Source organism: Crocodylus siamensis, chromosome 3, assembly GCF_052110815.1.
Source record: "Crocodylus siamensis isolate JL-2025a chromosome 3, ASM5211081v1, whole genome shotgun sequence".
Classification (NCBI taxonomy): Eukaryota; Metazoa; Chordata; order Crocodylia; family Crocodylidae; genus Crocodylus; species Crocodylus siamensis.
In genome coordinates this window covers 109,415,069-109,430,209 of record NC_143397.1, presented here as the reverse complement: position 1 = coordinate 109,430,209, position 15,141 = coordinate 109,415,069, and positions in this window count along the sequence as shown.

Below are 15,141 nucleotides of genomic sequence, written 5' to 3'. Positions count from 1 at the left end.
ATTCCACCCAACCAGGAGGCAGAAACTGGAGGTCTTCCCAGGAAGTGAACTTAAGAGACTCTTGGCAACCCATCCCTGCAGAGGTAAGTGTCCCCATTACTCCAGGACCCTATTGTTTTCCTTTCTCTCTGATAAGCTGAGTACTTTATAAATGCTGCTGCTTCTCTCTCAAACCAAAAATTAAAGAAATGGTATACTGGTCTTAATCCCAAATGGAATAAGGTACCTTACTGTGAATCTATAGGGCATGGTGTACTAAATGTTGCATGCCTAAGACTTTTAATGCTATATTGGCACCTATAAAGAAAATTTGAGGTCTTCACATATACATTTCTGGAAGCTAGTAGGCCAAACACATCCCTTGTCTGCACTCTTACCCTTACAACAGATAAAAATAGAAATAGAGGAACCATTACTCTTGGTTGTTACTGCAGTCAGCTAAGGCTGGAAGTCATTTTGCCTCAAGGGCTAAAGTCTCCCCCCACCCTCCTCTTTTACCATCTCCAGGCATGTATAGACAAAACAATATTTCCCATTTACAGCAATACAACTATGTTTGTGTTTGCACGATCCAGGATTTCCCGCAGCTTTAAAAGTCCATTTAGCTGCTTAAACTAACACTACTTGGAGAGGTGTTATTTTGTGGTGCTCCCCAGTTACACTGCCCCAGCTATGGATTTGTTTTGTCCAAACAGCCAGCAGCTCCGAAGACTTCTAATTAATCCCCTTTGCCATGAGGTGGCACTGTGTTCCATCCTTTAGCCTGTAGATGTCGCTGTATGGGTTGGGTTTTTTTTAACTTTCACTCACTCCTCACCCCTTCCTCCTCTCTCACAGCACACAGTGGCCCCAGGTAGCCAGCCACAATTCAGGTCTGCAAGTTATTTATTTTTATTTTAACAAAAAGAAATGGGGGAGGAAGGCAATATTCCCTTATTAATTTACTACCCTTTCTTAATTCTTCCACCCCCACCACCACCTATAGTCTATGTCCTCCCACCCCTGCCCATGCACCCTCCCGTCCTCCCACCCCCACCCATGTACCCTCCACCTGCGCCCCCTGCACCTCCCACCATGTGCTGCCACTGCAGTGGCATAGCTCCTGAAGACAAGCTCTAGCAGGATCACTGTAATGGTAAGTTTTTTGCAAGTAGTTCAAACCTTTTGAGTGAGTGGCTACATGACTTCCTTCAATATTGCAAACCTTCTGAACTTCATCACATTCCATTTCAGAGCCACGACCAATAGTCCAGGGGCAGGACACTACCTCCCAGACCCAACACCCAGGATATGCAGTGTCCCAGGTGATATTTAGGTAATATGCCCCATCGACTTTCTGTGTGTGTGTGTGTTGGGGGGGGTTGGGGGGGCAAGAGTCTGGTTTTTCAGTTATGCTCAAAACCCCCCTCCTCTTCCTCTTCTTCCTCTTTCCCCCTCTCTGCAGAAAACTTTTGAGGGCAGAACTCGCTGGGGGCAACCAGTAAAGTTAAAAAATGCAGATTTGTAGAAGAGTGAAAAATGTATATTGCAGATTTGCAGTTGTTATTTTTTTTTCTATTTTGTATATATTTTATATTGTGAAGTGCTGGGAATGAAAATCCCTCCTTTTGTATAATACTTTCTGTTATCCTTATTTATTTAAAATCTTTGTTAAATTAATTATTATCTATTACTTATTATTTAAATTCTTTTTAATTATCCCTCTTTTAACAAAAGAAGAAAATACACTGCACCTCCCCCCCTTTTTTGAATAAAATGTTTTATTTTTGCTTTATATATGTGTCATGTTTTCTTTGATAGGCAGAACTGGCATGCATGGCTAATGCAGGGGTGGGTGGGTAGGGTGGTTTTCAGAGATCGCGCCCACCTCAGCCTGGGGATGCTTTGCTTGAGAGTTTTTATGAAGTCATGGCATTACTGGAAAGAGTTGCAAAGAGTTGTAGGGTGAACTGTTATCTGTGGAAGGTTGAATGTTTGTCAAGTGCTAGGGTGCAGCTATCATTTCTTGTAAGAAAAAAAGACTACACAACTCCACCCACCCCCAGTGGCAAGCAGGCAATCTGCAAAACTTCTCCATGCATGGACCTCCCAGGGCCTTTAGCCTTTAGCAAGTCTTTAAAAGCTTTAGCAGGTCTTTAATGTATTATAATGCATTTCATATGCATGGTCCCTAAGGGAGGGTGGGGGAGCTGGCATTTGCCTGTTGCTGCAGCTCCAAAACAGCTTTTTTTATCTGACCCCCTGGCAGTTTTATATTGGTAGGTTGTACTCTTACAGGAGGTGCGATGCAAAAAATATTTGTTTTTCAATGCTTTCATTGCAATGTTTTCTTTAGAAAATTTTAAATGCTGCACCTTTTGGAGCTGGGTTTGCAGACCACCCACCCGCCCTCCCCCGGGGGGTGCAACCTGCTCACCCACTGGAGAAAGCTCATCAGATCTTGGTCAGGATTACTTTGTCCTCCCTTGCCAGATCTCTCCTCTCAGCCTTCTCAAAGGACGGGGAGAAGGTGAGAGGGAAACACAGAGCAGCACTCACAAGGCAGCCCAGAGTAATCTGTTCAGCTACCTCTAGGCCTCTGCAGAATCAACTATTCAAAGAAAGCATCATTGTGGGAGAATTTCTTTTCATCCAAATTCAAGAAATTTCTCTGCATTTCACGTGAGAGCACTGGAAAAGTCCTGCCAGGGCTCTACACTAGGTATTGGCATGTCCTCATCCGATGGGTTTCAGCTACCTCAGGGAGTCATCAGCTAAGGCCAGGGTTTCAAAAATCACTCTGCTCCCTTATAGAGAGGCCGGAAGTGTTATCCAGCAGATGGCCATCCCCAGACATATTACTGAGGTGCCTGGAGGGGAGGCCAACCAACCAGAAATACAGGCCCTGACCACCTTTGTGTCCAGCCTGGGAAGCTACTGCACTCTTGCCCCTGACTGGCTGCATATAGCTCCCCTGCTCCAGAGTCCATGCCCTGAAATCAAGTAGGAGCAAGTACAAATCAGCATTTTTTGCTCCTTATCTTTATTTTTTTCATAATAAATTGAATTGAAATCAATTCAGTTGCGAAATCACAACGAAGCTAAAACGGTATACATATTTTTGTTTTACTCAGCAATGCTGTTGGTCGTCAACTCGTGAATACATGTTTTCTAAAGACATTACAGCCATTGCCAGAAAAAGTAATATAATAGGATAAAACACCAGTTCACAATATGCTCCCAAGGTCCTTTGAATCATCCCTTGATATTCCCCTCAGTATTACTATCGAGCAACTGTTGTTGTATAATAAGTGCAAGTGTTCCCTTTCTCCAGTCACATACAGTATGTCACTTGGTGAGGGATGGAGGCCTGTATGGGGGGAGGGCGAGAGGGAGGAAGGCAGGTAGCCAGCCAGCCCCCCTTCCTGGTTATTGGCCGTGTCCCAGCAGTGGGTGTCTGGAGACAGGGAATGCTCCCTGCCAGAAGACTAGTGAATAAACTATTTTATTTTTGGTCTACATATGTGTCATGTTTTCTTTGATAGGCAGAATTGGCATGCATGGCCAATGGGAGGTGGATGGGGTGGTATTCAGAGAGCTGATGGTCATGCAATTTTTATGGAGTGGGAAGGAATGGGAAGGGAAAGAAATGGGAGGGGGGGATTCAAGCAGCTTATCTTTGGAATGGGGATTGTGATGGGGTCTTTGGGATCACATACTGACAGAGAAAGACCAGACTGACCAACCAAGCATAGGCGGGTGTAAGTGACAAGGTTTTTGGGGTGACCGTGCACAGGAGAGACTCCCAGTGAGAGGCTGGAGGTGGGGACAAGGGAGGCTGGTTTACATACACCTCCTGCTGTAATACATTAGGAAAGACATTATGGGGGGGTAGATTATAGGGCTGTGCATGGCTCCGTTTCAACTTGCGTTTCGACATTTCAACTGAACAACATTTTGTTTTGAATTTCATTTCAATTTGAAACCCCTGTTCCGTTTTCTTTTGCCATCTCGAAGTTTTGGCCATAGGCTATAACGGGGAAGCTCAAAACAGCCTATAACTTTGTCATTTCTGGCCTGATTTGGATGAAACTTGTAGGAATGGTATGCCCCTTCTGAGGTCGTGAAGCCTTCCAATGTTAAGGGAGATAGGTGCAGGGGCTTTGGGGAGACTGCACCTCTAGCTGCTGTGTGAAAACTGCAGGCATGCTAGCCCCTGCTGAGGACATGAAGCCTGCCAGCTATGGAGGAGAAAGGTGCAAGGGGAGTCTTGGTTCTGGGGCCCTGCACCTCTGGCTGCTGACAGGCAAAATTCATGACATGAGTGCATAGAAGTAGAAGTAGGATCAGAAGGGACCTTGTAGATCTTCTAGTCTAACCCCCTGCCCTGGGCAGGAAAGAAAACGGGGCTCAAACAACCCCAGCCAGGTAGACGTCAAGCCTCCTCTTAAACACCCCCAAGGTAAGAGCCAGCACCACTTCCCTTGGAAGTTGGTTTCAGATCCTAGCTGCCCTGACCGTGAAGTAGTGCCTTTGGATGTCTAGTTTAAACCTACTCTCTAACAACTTTTGGCCGTTAATCCTTGTTACCCCGGGGGGCGCTCGGGGGAACAAGGTCTCTCCCAAACCCTGCTAGTCCCCCCTAGTAAGTTTATAGGCGGTCACCAGGTCCTCCCTCAGCCTTGTCTTGCGACAGCTGAGCAGGTTAAGGTCCCATAGCCTCTCTTTGTAGGGTCTTCCTTGCTGTCCCCGGATCATGTGGGTGGCCGTCCTGTGGACACTCTCAATGCTGTCCACATCCCTCCTGAAGTGCGACACCCAGAACTGGACACAGAACTCCAGCTGCGGCCTGACCAGTGTTTCATAGAGGGGAAGGATCACTTCCTTGGCTGTGCTTGAGATGCATCTGTGGATGCACGACAAGGTGCGGTTAGCCCTACTCCCCCTACTGAAATCTGTGGGGGTGACACAGGAGACTTAACTCACTCGAAAGTGCTGTGCCGTGCATACATGAACACCGTGTCCTGCAAACACAAATGTGCTGCACCAAAAAAACGCTGCATTAAAATTTTCAGGTGCTCGACATTAATGCCCGTTTCATCTACACCCACTCTCTCAGAGCAAAGAAGTTAGGACAACATCTAGTCCTCCTCGCAATAGAACAAACCTGCAACCAACACTCTCTAGATAGGCTTCAGCCTCTGACAAAAAGAGGGAAGGTCTTTTTTAAGAAAGCAGTTTTTTTCCCCCGAAACTTTTCTTTGTCCTTTTTAATTTAACATTAGATATTTTTAGTAAAACAATATAACCCTCACAGATCTGCATTTATTTTCCAATACCTTTCCAAAAGTGTTCACAACTTTCCAGTGTGAAGTGCAGTCTTCTTTTAAAGCAAGGTATTCTGCTTACGGCAGAATTAATTTAAAAAAAAAGCCCTAAGAAACCCCTGGGCTCTTGAGACCATGTTTAGTCAAAATATATATAGCTGTTTGCCTCCCCATGAGCACCCAGATGGCTTCCAGTGGGAATTAAGTACTCAAGCTCCAATTCAGCAATCCCAGCCCTGTTCAGTAAACAATAAAAGCATGAACATAAATCCCATTGGTTTCAAAGTGAACTGCTGAGTGCTCATTACTTAATCAGGTTGTTTATTCATGCATCATAATTTAGTAGCCTGTGCCAAGATTTAGTAGCTTATACTTTAGGCAGCTTTTTTTATATAATCTTGGTTTTGATTCCTGATGGACTTTCTTTTCTGCTCCTTGCTGGCAAATGTTTTAGTTTTCAGTATAAAAATCTATTTACACATGATTTGGTTCTATGGAAAACCTGGTTAATTCACTGCTCCAAGGGATTTACTGGTTCAGAGAGGCATACATTTTCATAGGCAACAGCCTCCTTTTTCAAATGCTGTGGGAGAAGTAGGCTGTCACCTCTGAAAGACTATGCCTCTGAAAAAATTAACCTTCAAGGTGCCACTCTGTCCTGTCCCCCACTGACTTCAGTCTAACACAACTACCACTCTCCAAGGGAACTGGTCATTATGCCTAATTATCCACATGCTACTAATTAGCAGTAGATACCCATTTTCCACTTTCTGTGAGATTTTGCACACCATGCTGAAACAGGAAAATATTTTGACAGTTCTAATGATGAAAACAATGTTACAGAAATGCTGGATGCAACTTGTATGCAATCTGGCTGGCTATGTGAACTATTACAGTAACTATCAAGTTTTATGCCCTGGGAGGAGATGGAGAGTGTGTGGGGTGGGTAGGTGAGCTGTGTGCATATGCAGTCTTACTTGCCATGGAGAAATTATGCTGACATGTTTTGGATCAGATGAGATTTGATAGATAATTAATTAGGACAACACTTGGAGATCTGCACCTTGAAGAACAGGGGTAGGTAACCATTTCTGGCTGCAAGCCACGAGGACCCACCCCAGGTCAGAGGCAAGCAGACAAGTGCTAGGATACCTGGCTGCTGTTGTCACTTGTTCCCACAATGGCATGGGGAGAATTCACACAGGTGAAGCCCCCCCCCAACCAAATGCTGCCAAAGCTTGACATCTGCAGACCCGAGATAAACATTAAATCCTAGGTTAGAACACTTTTAATTTTTTTTTTTTTACTTATGACAGTTTATTCAGTTAAAATAAAGTGTAATATAGCAGTAATAAGCATAGGACACAAAGACTATAAATAAGCATTATATGCTGATGGAGTTATATTAGTCGGTTAATTGGTTTTATTAACTACAAAGAGTCAGAACTCCTAGACATTGATGTAAAACCAGATATACAAAAAGAGATAAAAAGATTGCGATAAATATAAATGAGTCATTAATTAAAACACTTAGGGATGAACAATAGTGAAAGATTGTACTTATATGCTTGAATTATACTCCCCTGGTAGAAAGAATCAAAATAGACTTTAAAAACTGATCAAAATATTAAATATAATAAATTAGCTAGAATCATATTAGTTAACATAAATAGTTTGGCTCAAACTAATTTTCTGTTCCAAACTCAACCTATAATACTTCCAACAAAACTCTTACATAAGTGACAGACCATGATAAATAAGTTTATTTGGGAAAATAGGAAGCCTAGATTCAATAATTTCATCCTGCAAAGTCCTCAGCAAAAAGAGGGATCAGTGCTTCCAAATATTAAATATTACTATCAAGTCAGCCAACTTAGACATTTGGTATAATGGATAACACCCATTCACAGTAAGCAGTGGGTAAAGACAGGGTGAAAATACTGTCCAACGATCAAACGTAATACGTTATTATGGTGTAGCAGGTTGTCACGTCTCTCACGAGGCAGTTTATTTTTCCTGAGGCAAACGTGTCCCCACAGAAAACAACATAAAGAATACAACAAGCAAACAAATAACAATTGGATAAACCAAAACCTATGATCCTTCCTCAGACCTTGAGAAGGCAAACTCCACATAAGCACCTGTGCCGTTTCTTGGCTGGATGCTTACCCCTCTCGTCATGGCTACCTGCATCTATGTCCTTGAGGGTAGACAGTTTGATCTGAGGACTTAGCTTTGACTTCACCAAATACTCTTTCCTGCCACGACTTGGTGTTAAATTCTTTTAGTAAGGATGAGAGGAAGATCTTCTCTCCCCTTGCCTTGACATGTAGTCTAATCAGGTGCTATCCCCTGGGGCTCCGCCTCCGCTACACTCCGCTACAGAGGGGGGCTCTGCCAACCCGATGTCACAGTCTCAATAAGTTAAGTACAGTCTCATTGTCTCTCCATGGATTTCTCCTAAGGAGTCTCCATGTGAAGCAATTAAGCTCCTGGAACCTCCAAGTTCCTCTATGTCCCTTACTCTTATTACATTATACGTTTCCCATAGAGGAGAAATTTACTGTCCTTCCCCCTTCAGTAGAAATGTTGTTGGGGGAGAAGCTGCACGCCAGCTGCTCACAGCCTCTTGACTCACTCACGACTCTCTCTTTCTTTTCCCACAGGTTCCCTGTGGTCTGACAGCCAGTCATTGTCCTGAGGGCTCCACACCTTTACTTCAGGTAAGTAGGCAGGCACCTCTGAGTCACCATCTGTGGGATCCAGTCCCGGCTCCCATCGGTCACCCTTCCTGGGGCAGTATAAGCTGGGACGCTGCTCTCCGTGGCTTTGGGAACTCATCTCTGTTTCCCCTAACAATGCCTCCTGAGAGGCTTTTATCCGGCAACCTAAGTTCCACCCTGACAAACGGAGCAGAGCTGGCAAGTGCTTGTAAAGCATGCCGGTGCCAGGTGCAAAGTTTCCCCCATCAGCATCCTTACTGCCCATGCCAACTCATATCCCTTCTGTGGTGTCCCTGCTGCTTCTGATAAGTCTTTTTTAGTGGCAGTTATTTTCTGGCTGCTGTACCCCAGCTCTGTGCTTCTCTTTCAGTACCACAGCCTTCATTCTTCCTCTCACAACCCTCCCTGGGGGATTTTAAGTCCTTCTAGGGCCAGCCAATCACCTCTGTCAGCTAGCTATTACCTTCTAGCCCTCTGCAGCTGGGCTCCAGCTCCTGAGTCCATACACCTTTTTACACACAGCTAAATACATCTTCCAATGCAAATTTAATATATAATCACCCCTTGAGGAGAACAACAATACAAACACAGACAGTGTATAAGAGATTAAGTTCACAGCTGTCATCTTTAGAACTTATAAATAAAAACATTGGGTGTCTTTACACATGCTCTGAGATGGGGGGGCATTTTAATTAAAGCAGCTCTCGGGAGCCACTCTAATTAAAATGTCTGCAGCGTCTTGTGTATTCAGTGTCCTGTGCTTCAAAGGGGCAACAAGGGAGTGTTAACTAAAGCTTGTTCAGTGCGATTAAGTTAAAGTTCCCCTTCTGCCATTTTGAAACACAGGGACATTGTATACACATGATACTGAGGCTGCTGGAATGTTCTAATTAGTCTCCTTGATCTGCTCAATTGAGCAGACTTGATTAATCAAATCTGCTCTGACATGTTCTAATTAGAACGTGGTGGAGCAGGCATCTCCACCAATTGAATTTAATCCTAATAATTTATTAGGAAGGTTTAATATCTGGGAACATTTTGGTATAATAAATTTGGACAATTATTCAATGAAAATATATTTAGATCTTCTAAAGAATACAACACACTGCATATACACTAAGGGTGCATGTAAACATGCCAGGATGCTGCTCCAGTGTGCTGTAATTACAGTACATTGGAGCAGATTCGCTTAATAGTCTGCTGGAGTGTGCTAATTACTGTGCTCTGGCAGACTCCACATCTCATGTATTCAGTGTCCCCACATCTCAAAGTGGGGGTACTTTAACTAAAGCTTATCAAATGTGCTTTAGTTAAAGTGTCCCCGCTGCCATTTTGAAGTGCAGGATGCTGAATGTACGAGAAGCTGCAGGAGCTTTAATTAGTGGCTGTTGGAGCCGCTCTAATTCAAATGCGCCCCACCCCACCTATTTCTGAACATGTGTAAGGACACCCAGTGTTATTATGTATAAGTTCTAAAGATGACATTGGATCAGAAATCAGTGTTGAAGAATGTAAGACCATCTGCAACAATGGTTCTCACACCTCTATCTGCATGCTAATAAACATATTTTTAAATCTTATGCCAATGTTCTCGCTCCACTTAAATTATATATATTTATGGTTCCCAGACAGGCAAATGTTGGAGGAAGTGTGGTCAGCTGGGAGGATTCTACCACAGTGGTGCCCAACCTTCTGGCCTTCCAGGCTGGATGAGTGGCATGGGGTCAGATCCAGTGAAAGGAGGCGGCCTGGGCCGAGGCTGCACATTTGGGCCAGCCAAGAAGGGAGCGACTTCAACAACTAACCAAAACTGGTTAAGTGTCTCTCCAGCCCAAACAACTGCCCACTCCTACTTTAGTCCATGTGGCATGTAATACAACTAAAGCCAACAGTGCAAATTAAAAGGCTTCTTTTACTGTTTGTGGAAAACTGGTGTACACAGATGTTTATGTTTCAAGAGAGCTAAACCTGGTCTGAGCTGTGTTTTGCTTATACATGGCACATACCCGCTATTCCTTCTGTAAATTGAGGTTTGCAATGATTATGTGGTTTTATTATTTGGTTTTTTGAGTGGTTTGTTCTGGCGGGGAAAGGTTTAATGGCTGAATTGCAGAGGGGGTGGGTGTCACCTGGTACATGCACTCCACCCTCTGGATGGTGCTGGAAGGGCCTTTACAGGGAACTTGGGCTCCTTCTAGAAACTAGGGGAAGAGTTATAAGCAGGAGAGCCAGAGACTTCATGTGCCTGTGCATGCCTGTCAGCACTCATCTGTCAGCACATGACCTCCTGAGGTCCACTGAAGCCTGCTGGTGCAAAGTCCCAGAGTGTGGAGATGGGGGGAAGGAGTCTGCCATGTGGAGACTATGGCTGGAAAGGCTGGAGCAGTGGGGCAGAGGCAAGGTCTGGGGAAACCAAGACCTCTGGGGATTGAGGGGGAGAATCCCCAGAGACAGTGAGGATTCCTGCTTGGTGCTGGAACCAGCTGGGGAAGGAAAAGTAAGTGCTGGCCAGGGCTGAATGTGAAGCGTTAGGAGGTAAGATATTTAAAGCCTTTATCTTTTGTTCTGTCTTCCCCAGTTCCATGGTTGTGTTTTTTTACCTAATTATTAAAGCTGAAGTGTTTTTTATTGCTAAATTTAGCTGTCCTGTAATTGGATATCTAACCTCATGGGGAGTTTGCATCTTCACAGCACTGGCTGACTTGGCATCCCAGCACAGTGGTGTGAGTAGTGGGATGTAGATCTGCAAGGTGTCCTGGGCATGAAGGAGAATGGCCTGAGAGGTGAGATCTTGTAGAGACATTAGCAGACCTACCTAAAGTGAACTGCCTTAGAAGTGTTGGACTGAGGGAGAGAGAAGATTTTGCTAGTTTAGTTTTTTGGAGTGTGTGAGTGAGGGACCTTAGGTTAGGACCATGACACAAGTGTCTGCTAAGAAATTCAAGCAGGAGTGTCTGGAGCAAGGACTGCCAGACTCCTTTGTAGAACTGAGGTATGAGGAGCAGTATTGAGGTTCTTGGAGGGCCCAGGAAGATGTAAAGCTTTTCCCTAACTACACTGAGGAAATTAGCATTGACATCTTTTAAAGGGTCTGTATATTGCATAAGGTTGAGGAAGGGGAAAGAATGCTGTACCTGCCTGAGCTACTCCAGGAAAAAGCCCTAGAAGCTTATTCCAACATGACCGTGGAGGATAGTATGGACTACCTAAAGGTGAAAGAGGCCTTACTGAGAAAGTCTGAGATAATCACAGAGGAATATCACCAAAGATTTAGAGAGGAGGGAATAGCACCTACTAGGAATAGACCACACACCTGTGGGAAAGCTTAAAAAAATGGCTTCAGGGAAAAGGGGATGAAATGGTTAACAAGATTAAGCATGCTGTGGGGCTAGAACAGTTGTATGTGAGCTGTTTGGCTAAGTTAAAGTTCTGGATAAAGGACAGACACCCTATCATGTTGTGGGAGGTAGCGGATCTTGATGATGAATGTAGGATCTGCTGTGTACGGCAGGGTGTTAAAAGTCAGGAGGAAAGAAAAGGAAAAGAGGCTTGGGGGAAGAAAGTCAACCCTGGATTTCTCCTCAAGAATGTTAATCTGGAAGAAAGAAGGTCAGCATAAAGTAGGGAAAACCAGATCTATATCTAGAAAGTAAAAAAGGGATCTGGAGGACAAAAGATGTTTTCTGTATAATAAGGCAGGACATCTGCCCAGATGGTGCCCTAGATGGCAGGGAGCAGGGTCAGGAAAAAAAACCCAAAAAACGTGTCACTCAGATTAATGTGGCAAACTATTAGAAACAAAGGAGAGCAGCAGAGTAAGGACCCTGGGCATCTGAAAGGCAGTGTCGCAGTGCACTCAGGTGCCCTGCGCCTGAAAGCGGAGAAGACTCAGGAGAGACCCGTAGTGGCAGGAAGGGGGAGGCTCAGCTGCCAGTCACCAGGGCTCCACAGGTGCTGGTTGCTGAGGCAACCAGTAAAACCATCTGACAGGAAGGGGCAGGGCTTAGCCCTTCTTAAGCCCAGGTAGGAGGCCAGGAGAGCAGTTCCTCTCCAGCGGCCGTGGGAGCAGGAATTCAGTTAGGACAGACAGAGGGGAGAACTCTGGTGTTGTGAACATCCCCTGGTTGCTGCTGGGGTTGGGGAGCCCTCCCTCCCTCTCTCCCACACTCTCTAGTAGGGAGTGAATCTGGTTTGACCACACGGTCTAGTTTTTATGTTGTAGCCCAGGGGCTTTGTGTTTTTATGTTCACTGTTTTGACTGGAGGACCTGGTGAGACTATTAGGGGTTGGAGGAGGCCTCATAGGGACTCCCCAGTAGCATGGGGGTTCCTGGCGCCAGAGAGAGCGCAGCATTTTTGGGGTGCATTGGCTCCAGCCCCAGCACGAGGGGGGGCAGCGAGGAGCTCCAGAGTGAGAGGGGGGCAGCGAGGCGCCCCAGAGCGAGAGGGGGGTCAGTGAGGAGCCCCAGAGTGAGGGGGGGCAGCAAGGAGCCCCAGGAGTAAAGAGGAGGGCCAAGACATAACAGGGCCCAGGTCAAACCATGTCAGCACCATCAGCGAGGCTTGGGCTGCAGTGTAGGGGAGGAAAAGGAGCCGCAGGCAGTGCCCCCTGTCACCGGGGCGCGAAAAATGGGCAGCCTCCCGCTGATTACAACAATCTACTAATCAAGTAAGATCAAAGCGTGGCAGGCAAGTAAGCAGGCGGTTGGCCCATTACAGGCCGGCGAAGCCACTCCCTGAAAGGCTTCAATAGTGATACTTCTGTCACAGGCAGCTTTTGACTCCCTCAGGGAATTGATAGGCAGGATCCCCTGGGAGGCCAGTCTGAGAGGAAAAGGAATTCAAGACATCTGGTTGTATTTTAAGGAAACCTTACTGAGGGCACAGGAACAAACCAGGAAGTTTAGCAAATATGGCAGGTGGCCAACTTAGCTCGGCATAGAACTCTTCAGTGAGCTCAAAGACAAAAAGGGAGCTTACAAGAAGTGGAAGCTGGGACAGATGACTAGGGAAGAGTATAAGAATATTGCCTGGGCATACAGGGATGAAATCAGGAAGGCCAAAGCACAAGTGGAATTGCAGCTAGCAAAGGACATGAAGTATAACAAAAAAGGTCACTACAAATATGTTAGGAACAAGAGGAAGGTCAGGGAAAGTGTGGGTTCCTTACTGAATGGGGGAGACAACTTTGTGACACATGATAAGGAAAAGGCTGAAGTACACAATGCCTTTTTTACTTCTCTTCACAGGCTAGATCATATCCCAGGCTACTGCATCGGGCAGCACAGTTTGGGGAGGTGAGCATCCCTCAGTAGTGAAAGAACAGGTTAGAAACTGTTGAGAAAAACTGGACATGTACAAGTCCATGGGGCTGAATGCAATGCATCTGAGGATGATAAGGGAGTTGGCTGATGTGCTTGTAGAGCCACTGTCAAGTTATCTTTAAAACATCTTGGTGATCGGGGTGGTCTCGGATGATTGGAAAAGGACAAATAGTGCCCATCTTTAAAAAAAAGGGAAGAAGGAGGATCCGGGAAACTACAGACCAGTCAGCCTCTCCTCAATCCCCAGAAAAATCATGGAGCAGGTCCTCAAAGAAGCCATTTCTATGCACTTGGAGGAGAAGAAGGTGATTAAGAACAGTCAGCATGGATTCACGCCTGACCAACCTGCTTGCCTTCTCTGATGAGATAACTGGCATTGGGTGCATCTACACATTCATTACTGTGCAGTAGTTACTTTGCATTTAGTTTAGTACTTGCCTAATGAAGTATTAACTAAATGCACAGTAACTGTAATTACTGCACATTTGGTTTAGTACCTCCCTAATGGGTAGTTACCGTGCATTTAGTTCAGTACGGGGCAGGCAAAATATGTCCTGCGGGCCATATCCAGCCTGCCAGGCCATTTTATCTGGCCTGTGGCAGAAAATTAATATTTATCTGTCCCTGGCTGCCAGTCAGGTGGCCCTCGATGGCTTGCCAAAACTCAGTAACTGACCCTCCACCTGAAATAATTGCCCAGCCCTGGCTCTATCTGAAGCCCAGTCTTTGCTGGGCTCCGTTGTGCCAGTGCTTGCTCCTTGGCTTTAGATTTCACCATACACCGGCACCAAATGGGCCCTTCTTTTGGGGCCACTCTGTCACAGTGTCCCTGCACTAAAAAATTGTAGTGGGGGGATTTGATAGCAGTCTTCAACTACCTCAAGGGTGGTTCCAAAGAGGATGGAGCTAGACTGTTCTCAGTGGTGGCAAATAACAGAACAAGGAGCAACGGTCTCAAGCTGCAGCAAGGGAAGCTTAGTTTGGATATTAGGAAACACCTTCCACTAGGAGGGTGGTGAAGCACTGGAACAGGTTACCTAGAGAGGTGGTGGAATCTCCATCTTTGGATGTTTATAAGAAATGGCTCGACAAAGCCCTAACTAGAATGATCTAGTTGGAGATAGTCCTGCTTTAAGCAAGGGGTTGGACTAGATGACTTCCTGAGGTCCCTTCCAACCCTAATTTTCTATGATTCTATGCTCAGATCTTACATATTCCAGCAATTACATGACTGGGATCACTATATGTCTCACTTGCTATTTGCCTACTATGAGGTGTTGCAAGAATCCACAAGATTCTACAGTTCTCCCCATTCAAACTCTTACATGGGCAAAGGGTACAAAGGCCTCTAGACTTAGTGAGGGATGAATAGAAGGGAAAGACTCTTTCCAAGGAAGAGTCAGTGGCAGAGTATGTCTTGCAATTCCGAGACAGACAGTAGTAGTTAACAGGAATAGCCAGAAAGCATTTAGCTGCTTAGGCCAAGCAGAAAGTTTGGTGTGACTGGAGGGCTAGGGCCCAAACTTAAGCTATGGGAGATTGAGTGCTAGTCTTGATCCCAGAGAGACAGAACAAACCATAGTGTGGGAAGGACTGTCTCATGTCAAACATAAACTCTTAGATGTGACACACATGGTGGAGTTATGTAACTGCAACTACAACCATTGTGTTTATCATGTAAATAAAGTGAAACCTTACTATTACCAGGCTGATGTAATCCTTATCTTTTGTTGAAGATATGGGAGGGGAGGCAAAAGACTGAGGTATGGAGTGGAAGGGCAAAGGGGTA